Source organism: Marmota flaviventris, chromosome 4 (assembly GCF_047511675.1).
Source record: "Marmota flaviventris isolate mMarFla1 chromosome 4, mMarFla1.hap1, whole genome shotgun sequence".
Taxonomy (NCBI): Eukaryota; Metazoa; Chordata; class Mammalia; order Rodentia; family Sciuridae; genus Marmota; species Marmota flaviventris.
In genome coordinates this window covers 131,345,040-131,372,732 of record NC_092501.1, presented here as the reverse complement: position 1 = coordinate 131,372,732, position 27,693 = coordinate 131,345,040, and the positions used below count along the sequence as shown (strand labels likewise).

The window sequence follows — 27,693 nt, the reverse complement described above, 5'->3', positions numbered from 1 at the left end:
TGCTTTATTCTGATCGCCTCAGTTTTCCCCTAATATCCTGTCTCTGTTTTTGGTTCCCGTCTGGGATGCACATTACATTTAGTGGTCAGGTCTCCTTGTATCCTCTTGGCTCTAACGTTTCTCAGACTTGCTAGTTTTTGAGAACCTTGACAGTTTTGAGGAGTAATAATCAGGTATTTTGTAGAATATCCCTCAGTTAGGATCTGTTATTGTCCTTTTTGTTTGTTTGTTTGTTTGTTTTGTATCAGGGATTGAACCCAGGGCTCTTAACCACTGAGCCACATCCCCAGCCCTTTTTTGTATTTTATTTAGAGACAGGGTCTCACTAAGTTCCTGAAGGTGGCTTCAAACTTGCGATCTTGCTGCCTTAGCCTCCTGAGCCTCTGGGATTATAGATGTGCATCACCATGCCTGGCTTGATGTCCTTCTTGTGATTAAACTGGAGTTATGGGTTTTAGAGGGAAAGATCTCAAAGGGACAGGTGTCTGGGCAGAACTTTAACTCGTTTCACCCTCCTGATATGCATGGACAGTCCTGTCAAATGCCTTAAGTATTTTGGGAGATTGGCCCCATCAACATCAAACACCAAGATGAGAACTAGGGAGTTCTACTCTTCAGTTGTCCCAAGTTAGCATGGATTTCCAGCTTCTCGAGAATGGTTTAGCACCCCAGGTACTCAACATTAAGATTAAATGTTGCTTCATCCCTGCATAGTGATTTCTACTTCTGAGAACACATTCATACATTGTTGACATTTGCTTATTAAATATGTTGGTCAGATTTCCATCATTATAACAAAATACCTGAGATAATCAACTTATAAAAAGAAAAGTCAAAATAAACTTAGAGTTTGGGAGGTTCTAGTCCGTGATCTGTTGGCTCTATTGCTTTGGACCTGTGGTAAGGTAGTATATCATGGTGGGAGCATATGATAGAGGAAAACTGCTCACCTCATGGCCAGGAAACAAAAGAGAGAATGGGGGACTAGTGTCCCACATACCCCTCAAGGTCATGACCCAGAGACCTCTCAGTAGGCCTCACTTTCCAAAGTCCCCATCACCTCCCATTAGTGCCACTCTAGGAACCAAGCCTCAACACCTGGGAGCCTTTGAGGACATTCAGTATTCAGACTATAGCATTGTGGGAACTGCTCTGACATATGTGGGTCCCCTCTATGATGTTACCTCATGACTTGCGGGCCACATGGAAGCTAGGTAATGGCTTGCCAACAGAAAGGATCCCAGTTGAGTTTTCTTCCATTTCAATAACCACACTTGGCTCCCAGGGTTTAAAAAGTTAGTACAGAGGGGCCCAGTGGCTCCTGGGATCAGTCTTTCTTTTGCTTGGATCTGCAGATTGGGATTTCTGTACATAGTCCCTCAGTTCCCAGATCTGGCCTTGACAGACTGCTAGCCTCTCCTCTAGGTCCTCCTGGAGGGAGACAGATGGTTTCCTTCATCTTTCCACAGGATGCTTCACTTCCCCAGGCTCTGTGGCTCTTTGTCTAGGATGATAATTCTCTCTTCCTTGTTGGTATTTCCTTTTCATTCTGAGACACGTAGGATGCTTCCAGAGAGTTCAGGGAGCTTGTGGAGTGTTCAGAACAAAATTGGTTTTGTTCACTTGACTCGTGGGGTGGCGGTGGTTTTTAACCTGAATTTCGGATAAGTGCTGTGCCGAGTTGCTGGGTGGCAGGGGTTTGAGGGAGCTGTGGAGAAGGCCTCAGGAGGAAGGATTAGGTGTCTAGACTCAGGTTGCAGTCATTGGTGCAGGCTCAGGACTGACCCAGGTATGAGTCATCAGCCTGGTGTCTGCTCTGGCTGGGTGAGGGCCTTCACACACCTTTTATTTTTCTTTTTTAATTGACACATAATAATTGCACATATTTATGACAGACATTATAAAAGAGCCCAGTCCTGCACAGACAATACTTTCCCTATCCTTTGAAGGTAGACTATTCTGTTGTGTCACACTTCAGCCAAATATGGTATTCAAGCTGACTACAGACATTCTGAGTCATCTCTGGGCCTTTGTCTCAGGGTGAGAAAAGCAATATATCTTAAAAGCAGTAGAAATCAATTCTGACCATACTTTGTGTTCCGTTAACAGGGAAACTGAGGCAGGGCACTGCCTTCTCTGCTTTATCAAAGGAGATGTGACTTTCATTCAGATCCTTGTCTGTAAGCTCTGTCCTCCAGTCTCTGCAATAGCAGGAATCTCTGCCGTGGGTTGGTGATAAGTCACATTGTCTACGGACCGTTCCCGAAGGAATATCCTTGGATCCATGCACTGGGCACAACCAGCGCATACTAATCATTTACCATACACATGGCTGAAGGTGCTACTGTAGGAGAAAGGGGGGAAGTAGATGTGACTTCTTCATCAAGGAATTCCACACCTCCTGGGGGAGGTCATTGTGCCCAGTGATACCCATAATCCAAAGCAGAAATTGATAAACATCATAAGCAAGGAGAAATTGGAACCTTTGCACACTGTGGGAATGTAAAATGGTGCAGCCACTATGGGGAACAGCATGGAAGATCCTCTACAAATGAAAGTAGAAGGAACCACCATATGATCCAGCAATTGCACTTCCAGGTATTTACCCAAAAGAACTGACATCGAGACTCCAGAGAGCTAATAGCAATATGCAGAAATGACCTAAATGTCTATCAGTAGGTAAATGGATAAAGAAAATGTAATAAATACATTGGGATATTATTGTGCAGTATACAGTGGAGTATTGGTTTTGGCTTTTAAAAAGAAATGGAAATCCTGTGCTTTATGTGACAACATGGATGTACCTTGAGTACATAATGCTAAATGAAATAAGCCTGTCACAGGAGTACAAATGATGCATGATCCCACTTAAACAAGGTTATCTAAAATAGTCAAACTAGTAGAATCAAGAGTAGACTAGTGATTGCCAGGGACTGGAAGAAGGGGGAAGAGGAGAGTTAGTGATCAACAGGCATAGAGTTTCAGTTAGGCAAGAGGAATACTCTCCAGAGATCTGCTGTATAACCTTGTATCTATAATCAACACAATTTGTCCTACAGTTAAAAATCTGTTAAGGGGGCTGGGATTGTGGCTCAGCGGTAGAGCGCTCGCCTTGCATGCGCGGGACCCGGGTTCGATTCTCAGCACCACATAAAAATAAAGGCATTGTGTTGTGTCCATCTACAAAAAAGATTCTCTCTCTCCCTCTCTCTCTTTCTCTCTCTCTCTCTCCCTCTCTCTTTAAAAAAAATCTGTTAAGGTAGATTTCATGTTAAGTGTCATCATCACAACGAAATAAAAGATATTGTTAAATGAAAAAGGAAGATGTAGGCCAATATACTGTCTGGTTCTCTCTCTGTAGGAAAAAAAAATACATAGTGTGTTTGTGTCTAAATATTTCTCTGTAGCATACAAAATTTTTTCAGATGATTTGTAAGAAACTGTGAACAATGGTTCACTTCTTATTTTTTTTTTGTTTTATATCATTTCAACGTATTCTTTTAAAAAAAATTTTTAGATAGGATCTTTCTTGTGGGAGGCCATTGAGCTATATGACCAGCATTTTCCTTTTCTGATTGGTGAGGCTCTGTCGGTCATTTCCTGTGGTCTGGCCACATCAAATGGGTCGTAGACAGTGTCCCCGATCTTGAAAGTCATAAAAATATAGCAAAATGTGTCTTCATGCATTTGTAGGGTGTGCCTTCCTGCAGCCCCAAGGGTCGAACTATGCTCACCTGTTCCTTTGTGATATTACCCCTTTGTCCTGTTTGGGATAGAATGTTCCATGGAAACCCCCTTTGTGTGTCCCCTTCTCTTGCTCTGCCTTTGGGTGTGGCCTTCCTAGATGTCAGTCAGCCTGCTGACAGCAGACATCAGGAAGCTAGACTCAGTCTCTTGAAACCTCACCCCTTGCCTCATTTGAATGGCTTCTCCCCAATAAAAGGGGTCAGCTCTCTCTCTCTCTCTCTCTCTCTCTCTCACTCTCTCTCTCTCTCTCTCTCCCCTTAAGGCCGGAGGAGCCATCACAAGACCCCCAAAGAAAAAGGTATCTCAGTCTCTTGTGTGGTTATTTTGCACGGCCCAGTTCCCCTGGAGTGACCCTGAGTGTTTTGTCCCCGGGAATGCGACACAGATTTCTAAGTTGCCTAGGCTGGCCTTGAGCTTGTGATCCTCCTGCCTTAGCCTCCAAGTCACTAGGATTACAGGTGTGTATCACATGCCCATGCATTTGACTTCTCTGTTCATGTACGAGTTTTTTTCTTTTTTTTTTGCTCTCGGGTTTAGAACATCTTTCTATGCACTGTGGACTTGTCTGATCCCAAGAACATCTGGAAATGTATTGAAGATTTCAGGCAGGAATATAAACTTGATATTTTGGTGGGCTTTGTAAATGTAAGTAGAGAATAAAGTTCAAGTTTACACATTTCTGATTGGTGTGGAGGCAGTGTTATATGTGTTGGTGTGTCTTGATGTATGGATCTTCAAATCTTTTCAGTGGTACCTGTTCATATATAAGTAGGTTTACTTGTTGGATTTAAGAGGAGACCCAGCTTGTTGGATAAATTTGAGAGGGAAGCAAGGGACTGTCCACTGGGTAGGTGTCATGGGAGGACAAGTGCATTCTATTTTTCATAAAGTGATGATTTGTTTATTCGTGGGTTCTACAGATTTAGGGATTGGTGTATCAAAATTAGAGGCTTAGGGAAAAAGAAAAAAACTTAGTTCAAAAGATTACTGCTACAGAGAAGCAAACCTGTTAGTAACATCATCAATTCATCAGTGTAAGACTGCACAGAAAGCCTGGGAGAACTCTGGTGGGAAGATAGCCAGTTTACCCTTCCAGGTAGTCAGCTTGAGTGAGGTTACATTTTTATCCAAAGAGTTTCTTTCTTTTTTCCTTCTTTTTTTTTTTTGGACTGGGTGGTGAACCCAGGGTGCTATACTTTTGAGCCACATCTCAAGCTCTTTAATTTTTTTTTTCTTTTTAAAGTTTGAGACGTAGTCTCATTGAGGTTTTTAGGGCCTCACTAAATTTCTGAGGCTGGCCTTGAACTTGTGATCCTCCTGCCTCAGCTTTCCTAGTTGCTGGAATTACAGGCATGTCATGACTGCCAAATCGTTTCCAATGTGTTCCATAGTGTTATCTGGGGCCAGGTCAGAACCATCAAATGTAGCTATAGAGCATTTGGAATGTAGCTAGTCCAAGTTGAGATGTGCTCTAAGTATAAAAATCAGCAGATTTTGAAGATTTAATGTGGAAAAATATGCAAATATGCTATTTGGCTAATTTTTTAATATTAGTTACATGTCAAAATGATGCTATTTTGGCTATATTTAGCTAAATAAAACATGTCATTAAAATTATTTTACATGTTTATTTATACCTTTTTTTCTTTAACTGGGGATGGAACCCAGGGCCATGCACATGCTAGCCAGGCAAGTACTCTACCACTGAACCACACCCCAACCCCTCTTTTTACCTTAGGAACACAGATACTAGAAAACTGGCAATTAGATATTTGTATTGGACATCGCTGGTCTAGAGAGATTCCCAGAGCACATGCTTGTGAATTAAGTGGCCCAGGCAAACCCAGTTAATTGGAGATTGTTGCACAGTTCTGTGGCACAAGTGGCCTTTCTTGGAAGAGGTTTTCAAGAAATTGAGCAGAATTGTCTTTATCACTTGCATGTGGAGAAAGAGCCATCCGGGACGAGGGGGTGGTGAATGTTTGGAAAGAGGCCCTTTGGCCCTATTTTTCTTGATTTTGAAATGGGCACTGGAATTTCTAAGTCAATAATGCAGGAAAATGGACTTGGGGAAAAAAATTTCACTACTAATATTCTATGCAGTTTTTTTTTTTTTTTTAACTGGGGACTGTAACTAGGGGCATTTTACCATGAAGCTAAATCCCCAATCCATTTCTTTTTTTTCTTTCTTTCTTTTTTTTTTTTTTGAGACAGGGTCTTGCTGAGTTGCTGAGACTGGTCTTGAGTTCTTAATCGTCCTATCTCAGCCTCCCAAGTCACTGGGATCATAGGTGTGCACCACCACACCTGGCTAACTTTTTGTATTCTGGGCCCTTGGTACAATTACATTTGCTTTAAGTTTATCCATCCTTAATTAGATTTTTTTTTTCATAAAACACCTTCTCTTTTCATGATTCTTATTTCAGTGCCAGAAATAGTATTTATTAAGTTGTATTTTTCTAGGAAGTTCAAGGCTCATTGTAGACATTATTTTGAAGAAAAGAACAAGTTCAGCTCAAGTAGGGAGAGTGAAAATATAAGAATATAGTCAAGGGAACTTCCGGCTGGGGCTGGAGAAGGCACAACTACTAGATGAAGATGGACTGAGAAGGGCAACCTGCTAAAGCACACGATACCTGGGCTTAGGCTGCTGCTCTGTAATAACAGGCTGGAATCATTTTATGTAAGTCCATTGGTTCTCCAAGTGGGGTTCCCACATCAGCAGCATCACCTAGGACTTGGGTACACAGGCATATTCTTGGGTTTCATCCCCAGAGCTACTGAAACCCTGGGATGGGACTGAGAGTTAATCCTTTTCAACAAGCCTTCCAGATGATTCTGACGCACACTGAAGCTTGAGAACCAATATGCCTTTGGATTTTCTCCCTCTTGAACTAAGAGGTCTGGAGAGCTCTTGTGCCTTTCAGCTGACAGACTCAATGAATCTAATATCCCACCCAGTACCTGCAGCTATGGTGCGTACTACCAGTACCTGTGATAGGTTAAGCATTTAGCCAGGTGTTTTAGTTACTAAGACAAAAGATGGGTGGAGGGGTGCATGTGGTTGCTGGAGCCATTGAGAGTGCCCATGAAGTAGCCTCCCTCTTTCTGCCCCATTCCTGATCATATGGAGGAGCAAGATGATGGAGGAACAGATGAAAGCCAAAATACCCCTGTTTCCGAGAGGGCGAGTTGAAGGATGTGGTTCCATGTGCACGCCAAATGGGTTTCCTAATATGGAACCCAAGATTTGGAAAGACCCCACTCCTTGACACCTAAGGCTCACCCAGGGAGAGAAGAAAGGGAGGATCAAAGCTGGGGACCCTCAGTTCCTTGTTCCCACATTAGCTAAATTTGCTATTGAAAAGTGCTTCACTTCCCCATGGAGGGAGGAAGGGCCCAGGCAGGCCAGGATCATCCTAAACCTTAGGAGTGGGGAAGAAGCTTTCTCCCCTGTGGGGAGGTGGCTTTGTTTCGAATAAATACCTGGAAGCTTGCTATGAAGTGGCACAGCTTTAGTACAAAATATTTCCATCACTGACTTTATTCCAAACTGATACCCTTGCCCAAATCACCAAAAGTGCCAAAATGTGCCTTTGTATCTGGGGTTTTGCCAGAGATTGGTTCTCTTCAGGATGGCAAATGTTCCTAGGGTGACACAGCTAGCCTCCCATGTGGCCTCTCAGCAGGGCTGATTACATAATTTGTAGACCTCGGTTTCAAATGGAAATGTGGAGGTCTGTGTTAAAAAATCACGAAGGATTTCAGCACAGTGACGACAGAGCACTAAATCAAATGCAGTGCACCTGCACAGGATGCCCGACTTTGCCGCCTCTTCCCACCCACCACCCAGAAAATTCCACTGCATGCTCACTATGTGCTGAGTGCTAGTACAAGTTTTACAAACACATATTCCACTTAACCCTCACAATCACCCTGCAATGGAGGTATGGAGGTGTTCCTATCTCTTACATTACAGATGAGGGAAACTGAAATGGAGAGGTTATATAGCATGCCCAAGGTCAAGTGGAGGAGCCAGAATTTGAACCAAAGTCTGGTTGCCTCCACAGCCTGTGTTTCCAACCAGTACAGAATTCTGACACCCCAGCATTTCCTCCAGCACACCTGCCACTGAATTCACATGGAAGAGGTGCTAAAAGGAATACCAGGGAGGGGGTGACCAGCCATGCCAGGGGAGACTGGGTCAGGGCTGGCGTTGCTTCTTGGAGGAGCCCAAAGGTTTTCAGTAAAGATGAAGAGGAGGGTAATTGGGGACCTTTGAGTAACTTGAGGACATGGGCAGGCATGATAGACTCATGATAGGCAAGGGACTGCTTTTTAATTATGTAGCTGGTGGCACTGCGCTTTTGGACAGATCCTGTCTGCTCCTAAGAACCTTAACATCTCTTCATTTTCATTTCCTATTTGTGTTTAAAAAAATGTTTTTTTGATCTTTCATCCTCTCTGAGAAGCATAATAGTTCTTTTGTTTTGATACCATGAGAGACATAGTATGATATCTGAAGAGGCCACCAACCACGGAGCGTGGGCAGCTTGGTGTGTCTGTGCTTGAGCGATGAGGAGATGCGGGGAGGTTAAAATGTTGTCATCCTTGAGCAGGTCCAGGGCCAAGTGAAAAAACCCAGACCACTGTCTGAGTCCTGGGAAATTGCTGGCTGCCTTTCTAATAGGAAACATGTTTTTCCCCAGCCCTCTTATGTAATGTGGGATAGGTTGTTTTCTGTTTTCCAAGATTCCTTTGAGCCTCCAGAAACATTTTCAGTCCCAGCCAAACACCAGTAGGTTCCTGGGACTCGGAGGAGAGATCATACATGGGTATTTGCAGCATTTCTCACCAAATCCTCAGGGTTTGGGAGCTGGTGGATCAGTTAAACGCAAGATACCTTCAGAGCCCATGCCTGCACCCAGCTCTTGGTTGAGTATATGGATTAGATGGAGTTTGGAAATCATTTTCCTTAACCTTCTGTGGGGGTGGCTGGGGATGGAGAGATTTTCATGCTTTATCCTACTGAGGGACAAACACAAGCTGTGCTGGGGAGGGGCAGGGAAGGCAGGAGGCCACAGGAGAGCGATTCCGTGTGTTTGCTGGTCTCGCCCCTGTGTTTTGGGTCCTCCCCATTCATACACGTTTGGGCTGTTAAAATGTCCAGTGGCATTAAGAGTCCCTGAAGACAGATGGGCAGGGTGGCGACACCGTGCTGAGTGCCCTGCTGGTAGCCTGCCACAGCCTGGCTTTAGCAGATTAAATCTCTCACCCCCATCTTTGCCTCCCTCACACCACAGGACACAAGATGAGGACGTGAATTCCGCCTTCAGCAGGACAGCTGTGTCACCAATTAATGGACTGTAATAAACAGGCCGCAGTGCCTTAGCGCTTTGGCAGAAGGTGGAGAAATTCACTTTAGGTCACTTCAGAAGGACATACGTCAGTAAGCAGTCCCCCCTCATCCACGATCTCGCTTTCTGTGGTTTTAGTTACCCGGAGTCAACTGTGGTCCGAAAATATTGATATTTGTCTTTGTTATTTTGAGAAAGAGGAACCACATTTGCAGAGGTTTGATTACAGTACGCTGTTACAACTGTCCTATTAGTCGTCATTGTTCATCTCTTACTGTGCCTAATGTACAAATTAAACTTTATCATAGGTATGTATAGGGAAGAAACACAGTACACATTATCCACAGTTTCAGGCATTCACTAGTGATCTGGGGATGTATCCCCACAGATAAGGGGGTACCTCTGTCTATAGTAAATTATGTCTGTTGACATTCTGTCACATGGAGCTCTCTACTCACTGCATATCCCCATATCCAGTGCTAAATGGTGTTCAGCACAAGGACCCAAGGTCCCAAAACCCCTTAATAATAATAGCACACACTGAGCACTTTCCATGTGCCAGGGTCTGTGCTAAATGCTTTCCTTGGATTTTGTCATCCAGTCCTCAAAACAATTTTACAGGTTTTACAGATAAGGAAACTGAGGGTCAGAGGTACTCTAACAACAGTCTATGACTCACCTTCCTAAACACAGGACAACACAATTATATGTAGGGTCTTTTTAGTCTAGGGTTGTATCTTTCAGCTAGTGCTACATAACAAATAACCCCAAAATCTAGAAGCAAAAGTTTCTAAGCACATATCGTTTGCTAAGTTCCACAGATTTGCTGGATGGTCTCAGCTTGACTTGGATGTGTCTCTGGGGAGCAGGTTGAGTTGGGAGTATGTCCCAGATGTCCTCCATCTTCCTTGGACCATTAGGCAGGTGAGGGTGTGTTCTCGTGGCTATGGCAGAAGCCCTAGTGTGTAAGAAATACCAGCCCCCTCCTCACTTCACATCTGCCAACCTCCAGTTGTCTGAAGCGAATCATCTCACAGTTCTCAAAATGAAGCCTCGGGGAACACATTTCTCCCCTGGAGGGCTGGAGGAGGGAGTGAGCACTATTGAACAATAACCTACCACAAGATTATACTGGAGCTGAGAAACTCCCGTGGCCTAGTGTTTTTCTGCTCCTTTTCTGTGTTGCGATATGCTTAGATGCACAAATACTTACCACTGTGTCACATGTGCCTGCAGTGTTCAGTACAGGTTTGCAACCTAGGAGCAGCGGGCTACCCCCATAGCCTAGGTGTGTAGTAGGCTGCGCCATCTGGGCTTGTGTGAGTGCTCTCCACAATGCTCACACGAGGATGAACTTGCCTAGTGACATTTCTCAGACCCCAGTTAATAAGCAACGCAGGACTGTGGTGCAGAAATGGTAGTTCCTTAACCCAGAAGGGAAGCCCTTTGTCGTTGGACCCCACCTACCTATCCAAACATATTTCCTACTGTTTTTCCCCATGGATCCTCTAGATTTCAGCCCAGTATTTGGGGGACATGCCACCAGCAATGCCACCTCTGTGTTTCTGTCTCTGCTGTTCATCTGCCTGCAGTGTCCCCACCTGGTGAGCTTTGACTATTCCTCTGGGGTCAGGTTCCCACTGCACCTTCTGTGCATTTACCATAGCACCAGAGAGACATCAGTTACAACGCTGGCTCTTGCACAGAACATGGGACCATGGGGACAGGGGAGCTGCCTGGCTCTCAGGAGGAGCTCAATGAGTGCTAACTGAGCTGAGCCGCTGACTCTCAGCTCCTCCAGGCACGTGACTAGGTACAGATTACTTAAACCTCTTCCACCTTCCTTGGCCACTCTGTAAAATGGGGATAATGATACTTGCATAGGTCGGAGTTATTTACCAGAGGAAAGCAACTTGTGTTCTCACACGAATGTGTGGATGCATGTAATAGCAGCTTTATTCATAAGCCCCAAACTGGAAGCCGCCCAGATATCCTTCAACGGGTAAATAAACCACAGTGCTTCTCTACAGCTGAATGCTGTTCAACAACACATAGGAACAAAACACTGATATACGGAACAAGGACGAATCCTGAATACATTGGTGGAAGTTAAGTCAGAAGGCAGCCTGCCTATTTCCGTCCTGTGACATTCTAGAAAAGGCAAACTAAAAGAACTGATTGCAGATCATGGCTGCCTGGAGTTGGGGGTGGGTTTGTGACTGTGTGGCAATGCTTGGGCTGAGGGGACTGTCGTGTCACACCGCAGTGTAATGCATGGAGTTACCCAACTCTGTGCGTTTGTCAAAACTCAGAGAACTGCACACACGCGTGCGCGCACACACACGCGTGCACAGAATTTTGCTCTATGTTACAAAGGTATGCAGAAGGAAAGAAAACAGAAAGGAAAGAACTGTAACTCCCAGGACCATGCCTGGCACATAGTAAATCCATTTCTTAGTAAGAAGCAGGGGTTTTTTTAAATGGTGGTATTTTAGAGCCCTCTCTTAGTGATCAGTGAGCTTCTGGAAACAGGAACCATGTCCTCTTTATCTGGTGGGGGGCAGATTTCAGACCAGGGTTGGGAGCTCCTCAAACCCCAAATAGGAGCCCTGTCCTCCAGAGGGACATGGAGCCCCCATCGAGGTGAAGGTCCTGAGGGGAGACAGTTTATAAACTCAGAAGTCAGTAGCATTCAACTTCCTGCTAGCCATCGAGCTGCTTTTGATGTTATAGAAAAGCCTCCCAGAGGTGAGCACCATGCAGGGACCCACCTCCCTGCCTGCCTCCCTTTCCTGGGTCCGTCTGAGCCCTCCTTGGGCTCTTAGGGACTGTTCTCCATATCTGGTGTCTCCACCAGGAACACAACTCCAACCCCAGTAAGTCATCCTGTCACCAGGATCTTGTCCAATTATCTGGCTAGGATTCAGGGAGTGTTCCCAAAGGAGTGCCACCAATGGGCATTCATCTGGGGAGATTTAAAGACAAAATCCTGATGGGTGTGGTGGCCCACGCCTATAATCCCATTGGCTCAGGAGGCTGAGGCAGGAGGACCGTGAGTTCAAAGCCAGCCTCAGCAATTTAGTGAGGCCCTAAGCAACTAACAATACCCTGTCTCTAAATTAAGAAATAAAATGGCTGGGGATGTGACTCATTGGTTAAGCACCCCTGGGTTAAATCCCCATTACAAAAAAATAAAATAAAATAATTAAAACAAAATCCCAAGTAAGCTCCATGGTCCTTCAATGAGCCGAGACCTATGTGCCCAGGCAGAGTTCTCCCTGCTCTCTCCTGTGTCCTGTGGAGCCCCCACTGCAAGTCAGCAGGAGCAAGGTCCTGACACCAAGAGCTGACCCATGGCCTCCCTGAGGTGGATGACCTAGGAGGACAGCGAGTGACAGCACTTCTATGCAGCCCCATCTCACCTTTTCCATGAGTCCTGCTACAACCTTCCCCCCCGCCCCAGTTGGATTTTCTCCCCAGCCTTGACCACTGTCTTGCTGAGGCCGCCCATGACCCTCATGTGCTATATCCAGGGAGTGAGCCTCCCCCCTGCATTCCTGCTCCCTGGGCAGCACTAGCCACAGCGGCCCACGCTGACAGGCAGGCCTTGTATACAGGCCTGTGATGCCACCCGCTCAGGGATGGCTCCTCCTCCCTGGGCATTTACAGCCAGATCCTGTGCCCTCCCCTTCTCCTCTATGCTCTATCAGGACCTCATCCCTGCCTCCAGCCCCAGTGCTGTCCTGCGCCCAGGCTTCCGGAATCTCCCCCAAGCCCAGATCTCTCCTCTGAGCTCAGATCTCAAATGCCTAAAGCTCGCCATGGCCAAATGGAACCTTCATCATCCCTCTTCAGAATGCTGCTTCTCCAACGGTACCCACCTCAGTAGCCAGCCTCTGTCCCCACCACAGCAGCCACCTCCCTGTCCTCTGCCATGCACCATCAGTCACCATGCTTTTGAGATGCCTCCATAACTTGTCTCTAGTCTGTCTCCTTCTCTTTCTTCAGTGCCACTGATACAGCTCTGTCCCAGCACCTCGGTCAAGGTGCTGTTGGTAACCCGGGCTCTCTGTGCTCACTGGTGCCTGCCTCCTATCCGAAGTGGACAGAGGCTCCGTAAACACACTTCTCTTTTGTTCTGCCCCGGTTCACTCTTGGTTTCACAGGAGCTGAGGTCTCTGACGGCCTTTAAGGCTCAGCCTGGCCTTCCGCCTGCTCACTGGGCTGCGCAGCCTCCCTCCCTGGCCCGCGCAGCCTCCCTCCCTGGCCCCACCGTGTGCTCTCAGTAGCTCCCTCTGCTGGCCTGGGACTGAGCTGCACGGGGAGCGCAGCCTGGCCACCTGGTAAGACCAGCCTGAGGCCTGGTGAGCACTGTGTGCTCTCAAATTGTGTCCTTCCCATAAGCAGGCCCTTGACAGATTCCTGTTGAGTGAATGAAACTGGATAAGGGGGGTGGGTTGAGGTTGGCGGTAAGGGAAGACCTGACACTCTCTCACTCAGACCCAGAATGCCCCATGACTCCAGTGCTCTGAATGGCTCTTTTTTTTTTTTTCTGGGACTTTGTCCCACTGGCTTCCCTCAGGTAATATGATCTTAGACCTCGTCTTTATTCAATTTGTAAGGTCAGTGTGTGAATCCTCCGGGACTGACTCTGGGATGTTTCTTTTACTGTACCAAAGGAGAAGTACCAAATGGTGTTTGCCAGTGTAGCTGTCTGCTCCTTTGAAGTGACACCAATAACTTCCCAGGGATAGAAGGACAATGAGTTTCCCCAGGAGATAGCATAATTGGTAGAAACATATAACCCAATGGATAGTAACCAAAGTAACTTTCAAAATATATATATTTTTAGTTGTAGATGGACACAATACCTTTCTTTTATTTATTTATTCTTAAGTGGTGCCGAGGATCCAACCCAGGGCCTCATGTATGCTAGGCAAGTTCTCTACCACTGATCCACAACCCTAACCCCCCAAAAGTAACTTTTAATTCAAGATAGATTTGATGGTTTCTTAGAAATTCCGATTGGTTTTTCTTTGCTAAATTTAAAAATAGCAATATATTTTTACCATCAAAAAACAATTGCTGGGATGGGTTTGTGGTTCAGTGTTAGAGCACTTACCTAGCATGTGTAAGGCACTGGGTTCAATCCTCAGCACCACATAAAAAGTGAATAAATAAAATGAAATTTTTTAATTAAAAAACCCAATTGTCTATAATGCTATTAAAATCAACTATGCTGACATATTATCTAATTTCAGGGTCATTGTGAATTTAGTATTTGGAGGATGCTTTAAGAGCTGTGAGAATCTTTCCTTCTCTATTACTGAGGGCTTGACACAGTTTTACTCCCCTTCTTAATTAGTTTATTGAGAGATTTGCTTCAAGTCATGTATCCATGTAATAAAAGTTCTTGTTGCCATATTTAGAAGATTAGGTCCAACATAATTTCATTCCCAAATCTCCTTTTCATTGTGAACTTCCACGACATAATGAGTTCTTTGGAAGGAAGGCATTGTGTAAATTAAAAATACCAATGAGTCATAATGATAACGAATTATTTGCCTTATAACTGGAAGCAGGACTAATTTTGGGCAAGTTTTCCAGTAGCTGATGGTGCCTGTCCTACACCCTGGCCTGCCTTCCCCCTAAAATATTTGTCCTTTGCTTTTCTCTCTTCAAATCCCTGAATCCCATAATGTCCCCAATATTAGCTGGGGGAAGTCTTGGAGGAAAGGAAATTCCTGATCTAGTTCATAAAATGTGAATGACTGAAAGCACCCTTTAGCCATTCCCAATCATGCACAGTGTGTGTGTCTTTAGAGACATTCTTATTTATTTATTTAGATATTGACACTTGAACCCAGGGGGTGTTACCATGGAGCTGCATCCCTAGTCCTTTTTGATTTTTTTCTTTTCTTTCTTTCTTTCTTTTTTTTTTTTCTTTTTTTGAAACAGAGTCTCACTGAGTTGCTTACAGCCTCACTACATTACTGAGGCTGGCCTTAAACTTGAGATCCTCCTGCCTCAGCCTTCTGAGTCACTGGGATTACAGGCATGGACCACCACATTTGACTGAGACATTCATATTTTAAAAGGTAGCTGATCATCCCTGGAGAACTGAACTTTTTGTGGGTACACCTGTAATCCCAGTGGTAGAGCATCCCTGGGTTCGGTCCCCAGTACCATAAAAAATAAAATGAACTCCTGGACTTTCTGGCTAAGACAAGCCAGGTGTCTTAGGGATTGTACTCTATGAGTAACAGGAACCCACTCAAGCAGTCTAAACAAAATAATTTATCAATAAGCTACAAGTAGCGCTCATAGAACTCTGAAGTAGAGAAGCAGAGGCACAGCTGGGCCTTGGGAGGATCAGGGCCAGGACAGGAGGCCCTGAGCAATGGGGTGAACTTCTTGTCTGGGACTGTTCCCGGGGACTCATTGCAAGGGCTTCATTTTCTCCCTTCAGGGAGCAAACTCTGTTTTTCCATGAGAATGGGCCAGTTGTAGCTGCCAAGGGGCCAAGGGGCCAAGCTGCCCTGGTTCAAGGTCTCATTGCCACACTCTTGAGGGGAGGGTGCCACTACTGCGTAGCTCAGATCAGGTGTTGGCCCTGGCTCAGTCCACTCTGGGGTCAAGGCCACATGGACAAACACAGTGCCTGACCCAGGGTCAAGATTTTGTTGTGTGCACACAATAAGCAGTGCGTGTGTGTGTGTAAAAGTACTTTTTGGATTAGACAAAGGGGGATGAGGGGAAGGGAGGGGAGGAGAATAGGAAAGACAGTGGAATGCACTGGACATAACTTTCCTATATTTGTATATGGAAACACAACCAGTGAAACTCCACATCATGTTCAACCAGGAGAATGGGAAGTTACACTCCATGTATGTATAACATGTCAAAATACACTCTACTGTCATGTATATCTAATAAGAACAAAGAAGAATTTAAAAATGATTTGTTATGTACCTATATACACAGGTTGCTGGGAGGGCTATGGGGCATGGGAGGGGAGGGGGTATGTCTCCAAAGGAAGTAGTGCTGCGGCGTTTGTCTGCTTAACTTGGTGGGAATCTGGAATGTTGAAGGACTTTGGGAGCAGGAGTGACACTGGCTCACAGGATTGTGGTTGAACATGATGCGGGGTTTCACTGGCTGTGTATTCATATGACAGATTGGAGCCAGGCAGAGAGCAACTGGCATCATGTTCACTGAGGGAGCCGTGACTTGCAAGCAGTGGGACACCTTCCTATTCTCTTGGTTCAAGAAAAGGGAGATGTCCCAACTGTTTTTCACTCTGTGGGGACCTGTGGGGACCTTGGATGGTCATTGAACCTCCCTGAGATTCTACAATTACAATTCTTTGAATAACAGATTATATATGCATACATAGACATGCAGTCTTACATATTTGTATGTGATTATTTCAATAGGTTGTTATTGTGTTTTCCTTTGCTGGCCAAAAGTGACTCTGAAGGGTATACAAGAAGGGCCTCCAAAGGAAGCTGGGAGGATAGGGGTTCGAAGGCAGCTGGGAGGGTAGAGGTTCTACATAGCTTGAGTTGGACAGAAGCTGCTTACTCTGCTGGCCTTAGACTTATGTGCCTTCCAAGCTGGCGGGATGGCCCATTCCTATAATTCCAGGGACTCCAGAGGCTAAGGCAGGAGAATCGCCCGTTTGAGGCCAGCCTCAACAACTTAGTGAGACCCTGTCTCAAAATAAAAAATAAAAAGAGCTGGCGATGTGGCTCAGTGATAGAGTTCCCGTGGGTTCGATCTCCTGAACTGGGGGTGGGGAGACAACAAGCATGTTCTGGTCACCCAGCTGATGAAGGGGATGAGATACATGTTGTCCTGGGTGCAGCACAGGTAGGGCACTGGCCTAGCATCGAGAGTTTCTGCGTGTGGTCCCTAGACCACAAAGATAACACAGAAAAGGAAATTATGCTGTCTTAGCTCTTAAAGGGTAGAGACTTCCCTTTGCAGACTGGGAAGGAGAAATTTAAAAAGATCTGGAAGGCCTGTTTCCCAGGAGGCGGGTGGCATTGTTAAAAAGCACCTGCCACCTGGCTGTGACCTGGGCCACCAGGCTGTGTCCTGGGCCCCCGGCCCAGCTCATCCTCCTGCAGGTGACTATTAATTTCTGAATTGATAACCTGTATTCCCACCGAGGAGGAGGCAGGAGCAGCAAGGGAGCACCTCTGGAGTGGGGCGGAGGGGCTCTCCCTGCCTTCCTGGAGAGAGGCTGGGCCTCCCGGCAGGGGGAGGAGCCGGCCAACCTGGAGCCCTCATTTCCCTTCCTCAAAGGCCGCCTTTGTGGCACTCCCTCAGGGCAGGCTGAGGGGCAGACAGCTTCCCTTTCTCCTTCCCACAAATTAAATCACAGAGAAAGCCTCCAGCAGAGAGTGTGAAAAATGTCCAAGATGCTGAATGAAGGTTAACAGCTGTTAGAGACCAAGGGCTCAGGAGACTTTCAAAATCCACAGATCCAAGAAGACAGGCCCCTCCGTAAGTAAAATGGGCTATGGGCAGCTAGGAAAGCTGTCTGGGGTGGAAGTCACCACCCAGAACTGCAAACGAGGACAAAACTGACCTGCCCAGAGAGCTTTCGGGGTCTTCCAGGACATATACATATTTTTATTTCATCACAGAACCCTTTGATCCTATGAGGCGGGTGCTGGCTGAGAGTTTCCTTCCACAAGTACAAGTAGAGACCAAGGCCGAAAGTGCCGTGACTGCCCACGGTCACCCCATGGCCCAGGCCCAGACGGAGGCTCTGCCTCCACCTCCAGTATCCTCTACCTCCAATATCTGCCTCTTCAGACCCCTCGCTTGATTCCCACCTCAGCATGGGGTGAGGGTCTTGACTGCCCCCATACATACTTTAAACCCAAAGCAATGTGTGCTCATTGCTTAAGAAAAAAATATACAAAGGTATAAGACCATAATTCTTATGATAATTCCACCAAAGATAAGCATTTTTAACAGTTTTTTTGTGCCCCAAGCACCATCCTTATGGAAATGTTCCCTTCATTTTGACCCATTTTTTCCTCACAAAAACAGAGTGGTGATATCCCCACTGTTCTGCAGCTTCTTGTTCAGGATATATTGAGTGGCTTTCCCTGTCGAATACATGTCACCACTTTTTTTCACCCATTAAAAATGTAGTCTGTGTATTTCTTGATTGCAGGAATAGTCATAAAATGAAAAGCTAGCTCATTGTAAAAGTTCTTAATTCTGGGTTGGGGATCTAGCTCAATTGGTAGAGTGCTTGCCTTGCATGCACAAGGCTCTGGGTTCAATCCCCAATACCGCCCCACATCCACCAAAAAAAAAGTTCTAATTCTGAACAGCCCAGAAAGGTATGAGGAAGGAAGTGAAAGTTTTACTTAGTCCCACCCTTGAGATGTAAGCTATTTTGCTAAATTTCACATTCATATTTTTCTATGCACAGACTAGACATATATGCATGTATATATACACATGCATGTATATGTGAATGTGTGCATGTATCTCTTTATCTGTATAAATACATACATATATATAGATAGATAGATAGATATATGTATATATGTATGTGTGTGTGTATATATATATATATATATATATATATATATATATATATACACACAAAAAAAAAATCTTATGGAACTGGGGTCTTCCAAGAAACTGAGGCAACATTAAGCCCCTCTTCAAATCCCAATTCTTGTGATCTTGCAATCAAATCAGAAAGATTTCAGACATGTCGCTCAGAGTAAAAGGAATGAGTTTATTAAAGGTATAGGAAAAGGGAAAGGGATACTCTCAAGGCAGAGAGTGGATCCTCTCAGAGAGGAGAGAGACAATGTACCTCTCCTGCATTCCAGTTTTGTTGGTGATCCCAGGGAACTTTCCAGAGAGTCCTGCCCAGGTCCACCTCTTGACTTTTGACTGACAGCAGGGTGACATCAGACTTTCAAGTCTCCACTGTCATGGAAGCTCTAGGTCACTTTGGCCCATGCTGAGCAGTTCTAATTGGATTCTTAACCATACATTCTTAGAGATTTTATGGTTTGGAGGAACTATCCTTATCTCCTAGAGTTTCAGGATCTGGGCACAGAAGTCTCCTTGGGAGTCAGTAACATGGGTTCCTCTTATCAGCATTATTTGGGGCCTGCATTTCTCCTGCAGTGAACAGGTAGTTTGCTGAGGAATGCAACATATCCTGTTCACAGAGGCCAGGCAGGGAGGGCTGCAGGTAAATTGCTTCTTGGAAAAGAAAGCATGTGAGAGTCAGCACAGTGGGCCCATTTTATAGAATTATTCTCTTAACCTCGTGTTCCCACCATCCTTGTCTGTCTGTTCCCTCACATATCAATCTCCCTTCCACAAAGCGGGCTCTTCAGAGTTTGCTTTTCCACAATCTGCGTTCCTGTAGCAAGAATGTCTCTTCCTTTCAGTACACGGGGCTCTGAGGTGTCTTTCTTCCAATCCTACAGAAGGAGAACTTGATGTAACAGGAGAAGAATCGGAATAGCCAGCCACAGCTCACCCCGCTTCTTCCAAGGTTGAGTGAGAGTCCTTAGGGGAGGGAGACTGCACCTCACATGGCTGCTTGCCCTCTGCTGAGGTGGAGGCAGATGGACATTCCTGCCTCCTGCCCCTCCCCGCAGGGCTCCCCGACTAGAGGCTCCAGGGGAATCCCACCACCACAAGATGCTTTCTGCAACCCCAGGTGTGTATGTTCTCGTGACCTCCCTGATCCCCAGGCTGGAAAAAAAGGTGAGTTGACCTTTTACAATGTCTTGAGATTAATGGATTTTGTTCCCCCTGGGAAGTCTGACCTAGGTTTGCTGCCCATCTGTCCCAGAGGGCCGTCTGTCCACATCCACAGGGAAACCCCAGGGCTGTCCAAGGGCCAAAAGAAAGGCAGGACTGGGCCAAGAGCTGTGTTTAGGAGCCCAGCCCTCTCTGGAGGTGGTCCTCCTGCTGTCACCGAGCTTCTCTTCACAAAGACGGGAGGAGGCTTCTGAAGGTCAAGAGCAACTGGGGAGGCATTCAGGTGAGGGCAGCTGTGCGTCCTGGGTCCACTCTGACCAGAGGGAAGAGACTGGCTAATGGAGCCTATTCCTGAGCCGGTCTGAAGGACAGAGCAGAGAGGTCGGGGAGGAGGCCGTTTAGTCAGGCTGCCTTCTCTCCTCTGCTGGGGTGGCAGAATAATGACCCCTCCTCAGCCACACCAAGATGTCCCTGTTCTAGTTCCTGGAACTGGTAACCATGTCACCTTTACATGGCAGAAGGGACTTGGCAGAGGCATTGAAGTTAAGGACCTAGAGATGGGAAGAGCATTTTGGATTCTCCAGGCAGACCTGACATCCTCACAGAGGTCCTCGTGAGAGGGAGGCAGGTGGGCCAGAGTCAGGGAGGGAGATGTGACAATGGAAGCATAGGTCACAGTGAAGTGGCCACAAGCCAATCTGCTAGGAGCTGGAGCAGGTGAGGAACGAATTCTCTAAAACCTGCAGAGGGCACACAGCTCTGTGGACACTGGATTTTAGCCCCATAAATCCCATCTTAGATTTTTTTTTACTTCCAGAAGAATAAAGCTGTGTTATTTTAAGTCTCTGTTTTGGTCATTTGTCACAAGAGCGACAACAACAAAAACCCCACACTGCTCCAGGTAGAGAAGAATGGGAGATGCCACAAATTGATGTTTGTAAGTCTGTTATGTGTACTGCAGACACCAGTATCCTCTGGAGGAGAGTTGTTCAGACATGGAACCCCATGATCTCCAGTCAGCAAGGATGGCATTAATGGAACTATGCCCAGGCACAAAACAGGGCAAGGGAACTGGTTTTCCCAAGGCTGAATTTATTAATGTGCCCCATGGGCTCTTACCCAAGGTGAACTCTAGGATGCAGGTCAGTTTGGACCTTGGTAGGTCACAGTAGTACCTGGACATGTCTCAGGCCAAGAAGAAAGCCCTCATCTCCACTAGGAGCCAAGCATGACTCTGCTCAGGCCCAGGTGGGCCTTCAGCACCATCCTGGGAACAGCCACTAAAACTACTGCCTGTCTTCTGCATCTTTCCCAGACCAGCTCAGAAAATAGGGAAAAGTGGTAACCAATGAAAGGACAGCCCCTCAGGGGTATCCTCTGCCCTGTGCAACTCAGAGGGAACAAGGTAGGTGGATGGTCACTCCTCTGTGCTCTGGGTAGTCTAGACAGATGCCTTAAGAACCTCTGGAGGTTCCCTGGATTCAAGATCTGAAAAGGCAAGTGTTCAGTTTCTGTGTCTGTCATTAATGGACAGTACGTTGTACGCCACCTCTCAGCTGATTACAGCTCTATTTAGCATCCTGGTATGGCAGTCCCTCTTAATCCATGGGGGATTTGTTCCAAGACCCCCAATGGTGGGCCTGAAACTGCAGATGGACCAAATTCTGATAACTATGATTTTCCTATGTGCCCTGCAGCATTGGCACATAGTATGAGTTCATCTGTCTCTCTGTGTTACGCCCTGGTACCTCCTTTGCATCACTACTCTTTTGTGTTGGGGACATTATTAAGTGAAATAAGGGTTAATTAAACATAAGCATTGCAATATGGCAACTGTTGATCTGATAACCAAGATGGCTACCAAGTGCCTAATGGGCGGGTAGCATATACAGAGTTTAAACTCTGGGCAAAGGGCTGATTCACATCCTGGAGAGATGGAGTGGGTAGCACACAATTTCATCATGCTACTCAGAAAGGCGTATAATTTAAAATTTTTATATTGTTTATTTCTGGAGTTTTTCATTTACTATTTTTGGACTGCAGCTGACTACTGGTAACTGAAACTACAGAAAAAACAAAACTAAGGTTAAAGAGAAACTACCGTATATACAATTTCCCCACTTCCTGTTCTTTATCTCAGATTCACCTGAGCACCCACAGTGCTTGAAAAGTTCCTTTGGTGCTGTGTGCCTTCGGTAGGTAGCCCTGCAGGTGCCTTCCCCACCTCCACCTCCACCCACTGTGTGCCCTTGGTGTGTCCCACTTTTGCTTACCAGCTCCTGTTCCCCCAGTCTAGGCCAAGTCTCTCTCATGACTCCATATCTTGACATCTGAAAGAGTTATAATTTTTTATAGTTTTCCAAGAGGACATGGGAATAAACCAACCACTGATCAGAACTGAGGCCCAGAGCTGGATTTCTTTGCAAAGCATGGTCCAACTGCCTGGGAGGGCACTAGCCTGTTTATATAAAAACAGTCTGTTTGCTACACTCCAGGGCAGGAGCTAATTCCCAGGTTAACTGGACACCTGCCCCATGCCAGCCTGTGCTGGGGGCCTGAGGAACAGCAGGTCAGATTCCAGTCCTGCTGTCATTGAGCAGCAAAGAATAGTGACAGAAATGACTTGAGAAGAGGAAGATCTGGGTGCAGAGGGTATTTAATTTCACTGGAGGATGAGGGGGTCAGGGAGTTTCTGGGGTACAGCCTGTGGTTCCCTCTTTTCATGGAATATTGCTTATTGCTTATTCTTGCCTCCCACAGAAGGCAGGCGCTACCACTGCGTCCTAGACAAATCTTGTTGGGTGAAGACGGATTCAGGAGTAAGGTGAAATCCAGGGGTGACAGGTATTCCAGAGTCCCTGCAGGGCAGGAAGGGCTTGTCCCAGGCACCTGCTGCCAGCTCCCTGGCCTGACACCTCCAGGTTCATTTCTCACTCCTGAGTGACAGGCTCCAAAGCACCTGGCCCAGACCTCCCGGCTCTCCGTTTCCCCCCAGTGCCTCCTGGCTGGGTTGGCACTTCAGTTTTGTCCTGTTCTTTTATGGCTGAGCTGCTTACGTTTCATCTAAAAATATCTGAGCAGCCGCAGGATTGAACCTCCCCAGGAATGACCTAAAACCTGTGTAATGAGGATCCAGTCACTTCATTGCCATTTGACAGGGGGTGGGGTGGGGAGGTGGGGGGGTGCGCTGGGACAAGGGAGGGAGCCACCTCCTTTCAGGGACAGAGCTTTTGTTTTCAGCTTGTCCCCGTCTCAGCCAGGGAAGGCACATGGTGTGGCTGGGTTTTCCCTGGGGGACCCTGCCCTCATGTACCCACATCTTCACAGTAAAGTCCTGATGAGGGAGGGAGCTGTGAACCTTGTTAACCTCTGTATTAGACAGGAATGAGCAGGGCCAGAGGGAAGTCAGGGGATTGGGGACCTGGGGACAATCCCAGGCCACCTTACCACTCCCCAGGTTTTGGAAAATAAGGTAAACTAGACAGCTGGAAATATCTGGAAGTGTGTTGAAGCACCAGTGAGGGGCAGGATACCCTGCTGGATCTGCTCACCACAGTGGACCATGACCTTGGGCAGCTCACCTCGGCTCCTTGCAGCTCTCCTCTCCCTCCTAAAGCAGTGCTGGTCTCAGTGCTAACTTGGGTGGCTTCATAGCCCCTGTGAGGTGGGCATGCAGTGCATGGTACCATTTATGGATGAGTAAACAGGGGCACGGAGGGGCTAGGAAACCCCACGGTCCTGCCACAGCTCTGGGGAAGCAGGCTCTCCTGTCCCCTGCTGATGAGACCTCTCCGAAAGCTTTTGTGTGTTAGGCCTTAATGTTGCACAGACACCTTGGAATTCATCCTAAGGAATAAAGTTATGGAAAATAAGTTGCTCTTCGCAGCACTGGTGGGAGGAGAAGAAGTTAATAAATCCTGGAATACCTGCGCAAAGGAAACCTATTCAGGCTGAAAACTGCTGTTTGATAAGTATCTATGGAGAAAAAAAAATAACCCTGAGTGCACCATATCATTAAATGAAGATAGCATGTTTTAAATAGTACACAGCTTATAATCTTTTTTTTTTTTTTTATTTCAACTACACCCCTATAGAAAGGTATACTTTGATGTAGTGCAGCATCCCAGGGAGACCTGGCCTGGGGACTTGGCAGAATTCAGCCCTCCGCTGCACAAAGTGAGGAGGTTTTGCAGCCTGGTGTCGTGCATACAAAGAGGATATTCCTGGCCATCTGGGGAGACTGAGGCTGTGGGTGTTTGAGAGGGTGAGTTCTCAATTCTTCTCTCTTCCTAGTGGGACACATGCTTGGTTCCTCCCATCCCGTCCCAGCCTCTTACACTTTCAAGTTCACCATCCTGACACCTCCAGCATCTATTTGTGTGTTTACATCTGTATCCATCACGTCCACTGCTGGGATCTAACATCTAGGTTAGATGGTGCAGGTCACCTTCTGTTATCCCCAGGTCATCGAGGAATGATGGGCCTCTTGTGTTGTTGGCCTGTCTGTGGCCAAAGAGGCCCAGAGTGCTGGGCAGGGGTTGGAGCATGTGGACATCTATTCTTTCTGAGGGGTACTACAGAGAGTTTCAAATTCCTTCTTCTAACTCTTCAGTATATCATAATTTTTCCATGGTAAACAAGTATTTTTTTCTTTTCTGCAAAAAGAAAAAAAATGTTTATTTTTAATTTAAGAAATGAGGTCCTTGGATCAGATGATTCCTTCTCTCTCGAATTCTATGATCTCAATCAGGCCCTTAAAGGTTATTTTCTTTCCCTGGTTTCCTTTCTCTCCTTGGCTTTGAGAAAGAACTATTTTTTTCCCAACATGTTCCTGGTGGAGACACTGCGTTCCCTGAGGTCTGGGGGTGGGGGTGCAGCCTACAGCCAGAGCTTGGCAGAGTCTGTGGTGCATCTGGGCAGATGGGTGGGTGTGCGGGCCCCCTGTAGTACAGGGCCTGGGCAGGGAGGCGTGCAGGCGAGCAGAGGGAGGGAGAGGCAGAGGAGCTCCGCAGAGGAAGCAAACAAATTCTTCCCCTTCTTACTATCCTCCTCCCTAAAAAGAAGAAAATACTAAAACGGCCCACAAAACCAATGGCCAGCATCCTCAGGGAAGTTGGCAGAGCAGGAGGAGGGGATTAGTGACTGTTTAATCTCCTTGGGCCTCACCCCTCATTACAGTCCCTGCTTCTTAGCATAGAAAGAGGGGGTGATTGCTGGCAGGGAGGGGCTGATCTAGGTGCAGGTGCTCTGGAACCCAGGGGGACACGAGGGCCAACACACTCTCAGGCAGTGGAGAGCATCATTTTCTGCTGGTGGAATCTCAGGGGCTTTAGAACAAGATTCTTTGCTCTAAGTTCTGAGCAGCTTGAATAAATGCTATTTTGAGGTAACAAGAGGGCAGTTCACAACCCCTCTTCAACTGTTTGAGTACTTTTTTGGGATCAACAAGAAGTCAACTGCATGGAATCCCTTCACTGGAGAACACGTCCCTCATCAGCCTGCCCTGTCCTTCTCCCAGCTGTGAGGCTGACCATGCTGGGGTTCCATGCAGGGCTGGGGACAGGCTGTGCTCTGCAGCCCGCCTTCCCCTGCAGCAGTCCTGCAGCCCAGCAGCTGCTCTTGCAAGGTGACTCCCCCCAGGCCGTGAGAACAGTTGACACAGGGCTCTGGCCGCAGCTCTGCCTCCAAGGTGCTCTCTCCCCCAGGAAACAGGGTGGGACTGCTTTCCTGTGATTGCGCCTGGGCTTCAATGGTGAGAGGATTCTTTGCCTACTGGGGTTAGTTTTGGAAGGGGTTTCATCCTGATTTTGGAGCCCCTCCCTTTCCATTTATCTTTATGAACTTGAATTCACCTGAAGACCTGTGATAACCCTGGTGTGCAGGTGCTGGGCAAGACGGGATCCTGTGGGGATGGGGTAGAGGGTAATCCTAGCTGGAGATGGAGGACGTCCAGGAAGCCTAGAGTCCCAGGGGGTCAGGAACTGTCCATAGCAGCCACATGAAGGAATCGTGACAGTGCTCCTGTGTTTCGGAAGTGTTTACCTGTTCAGGTTTTGCTCTCTATTTTGGTGGGCCCCTAAGGGTGCACGTCCAAGATGGGAGGCAGGTGTTAAAAGAGTAGACATGGTAGGAAGAGAACACTTGGCCTTAGGTGCAAGCCGGCCCCTTCTCTCTGGTTTTCTTTGTCATTATTGTTGACAATCACCCTTGCTTGAGTGACCTCTGGGGTGGCCAGGATAGTAGAACTACCTCCCACTGGCCACCCATATGTGCTTCCTCCATCCAACCCTCGCTCCCAAACCCCACCCGTGCCTGGAGAACATCTATGAAAACATTGCAGTTCTAGCTTCGCTAGTGTTCCACAATGCTACAGTGGCCCGTAATGCATAGCACCTTTGAGGGAAGGGACAGTGTCTAACTCCTGGGTGGGTGGCCCCTCCACCCCACCCCAGCAGGTGTCAGTGACATGGCAGGCTGCAGGGGCTCATGTATCTTTGCCATTCCCTCTCATATTTAAATCAGAAGCCAGTTTTACACACTTGCCTATTATAGCACCCTCCTCATTGGCTGGAGAGGAGAAACCCACTGAGATTCTGATCAGCTGGCTCAGAGATTTAAATAGGCCAGGCCAGACCCACTATCAGGCTAGAATCACCTGAGAAAATACAAGAAGGTGTGGACTAGGCTCCACTTCCACTTCCTCCTGAAGACACTGCTGTAGCAATGAGGAACAGGAACATATTTTATTTCCTTTGGGGTGCTGGGGGTTGAACCTAGGGCCTTATGCATGCAAGGCAGGCACTCCACCAACTGAGCTATATCTGTATTTTATTTTTTGATTGCTGTACTGGAGATTGAACCCAGGGCCTTGCACATGCCAGGCAAGAAGTCCTACCACTGAGCTACCTCCTCAGCCTGGGAACGTTTGCTTTAAAATAAGTGTAACTGGGGGTCTGAGCAAGTGAAACTTGATCTGCTGAGGCAGCTTCAGAAAGTAGTCTTCTGAGTTGAAGTTTAACCACTTTTGTCAGTTAGAGGGGGCACAGGTGGGAGGACCATGCACCACCTCCTTGGACTCTTGTTCCTCCCCTTTCTTGACTCCTCCAGGCCCAGAGGCTGCTCACTGTGCGACTACTTCAGTACTCTGAGAGAAGACTGGAACAGTATTGGCCATGTGTCTCCCCAGGACAGAATAACTAAGGCAAGATGTGTTTTTATATAAACAATTTAAATGAGGCCTGGTTTACATTTGTTTAAGATCAGGAGTAGCTTCAACAATGCACCTGGCACTCAGGTGCTGGACTTTGATAACAGCTCTTAAGTTACACCAGTGTATCTCTTAGGCACTGCAGAGAAAGTTGAAACAAAACCAACAAACAGATTTTGACCCATCTTTGTAAGTTTTGGTGTTCAGGTGAAATAAATATGATTAGTCCCACAACAAGAGGAAAACCCAGATGGGTGTGGCTCCTTGGTGGGGTTTGAGACGTTCACATCCGGGAACCACCAGCCAACAGAGACCCCAACAAAGAGATTTTTCTGGGCACACCTGCCTGGAAGGCCAGTGTCTATCTGACAAGTGACAACACCACCTAGCAAGTACGGGCTTCCTAGGCCAGGCCAGAACCACTATCAGCCTCACTCCTTCCTTGTCTGCAGGAGGAAGACAGGGCTTTCTGAAGTGCTGGGTGTGGCTGAGGCTGAACCAGCAGGACCAGGAACAGGGTCCTTGGAGAGCCGAGTCACCCTACTTCCTGGCTATTCCATACCAGGGGCCAACTGGTCACTTGATTTTACATCAATTTTCTTCTCCACAAAATGGACGTTA

General features: G+C 46.8%; 1 long non-coding RNA gene across 1 annotated transcript; it reads right to left on the bottom strand.

The window, feature by feature from the left end:
• Positions 1-18,856: 18,856 nt before the first annotated feature.
• Positions 18,857-22,953, bottom strand: LOC139705452 (uncharacterized). Its single transcript, XR_011707404.1, has 2 exons — positions 22,139-22,953; positions 18,857-20,226 (listed from the first exon to the last, which is right to left on the bottom strand). It is a non-coding gene; the product is annotated as an uncharacterized lncRNA (long non-coding RNA).
• Positions 22,954-27,693: the final 4,740 nt, after the last annotated feature.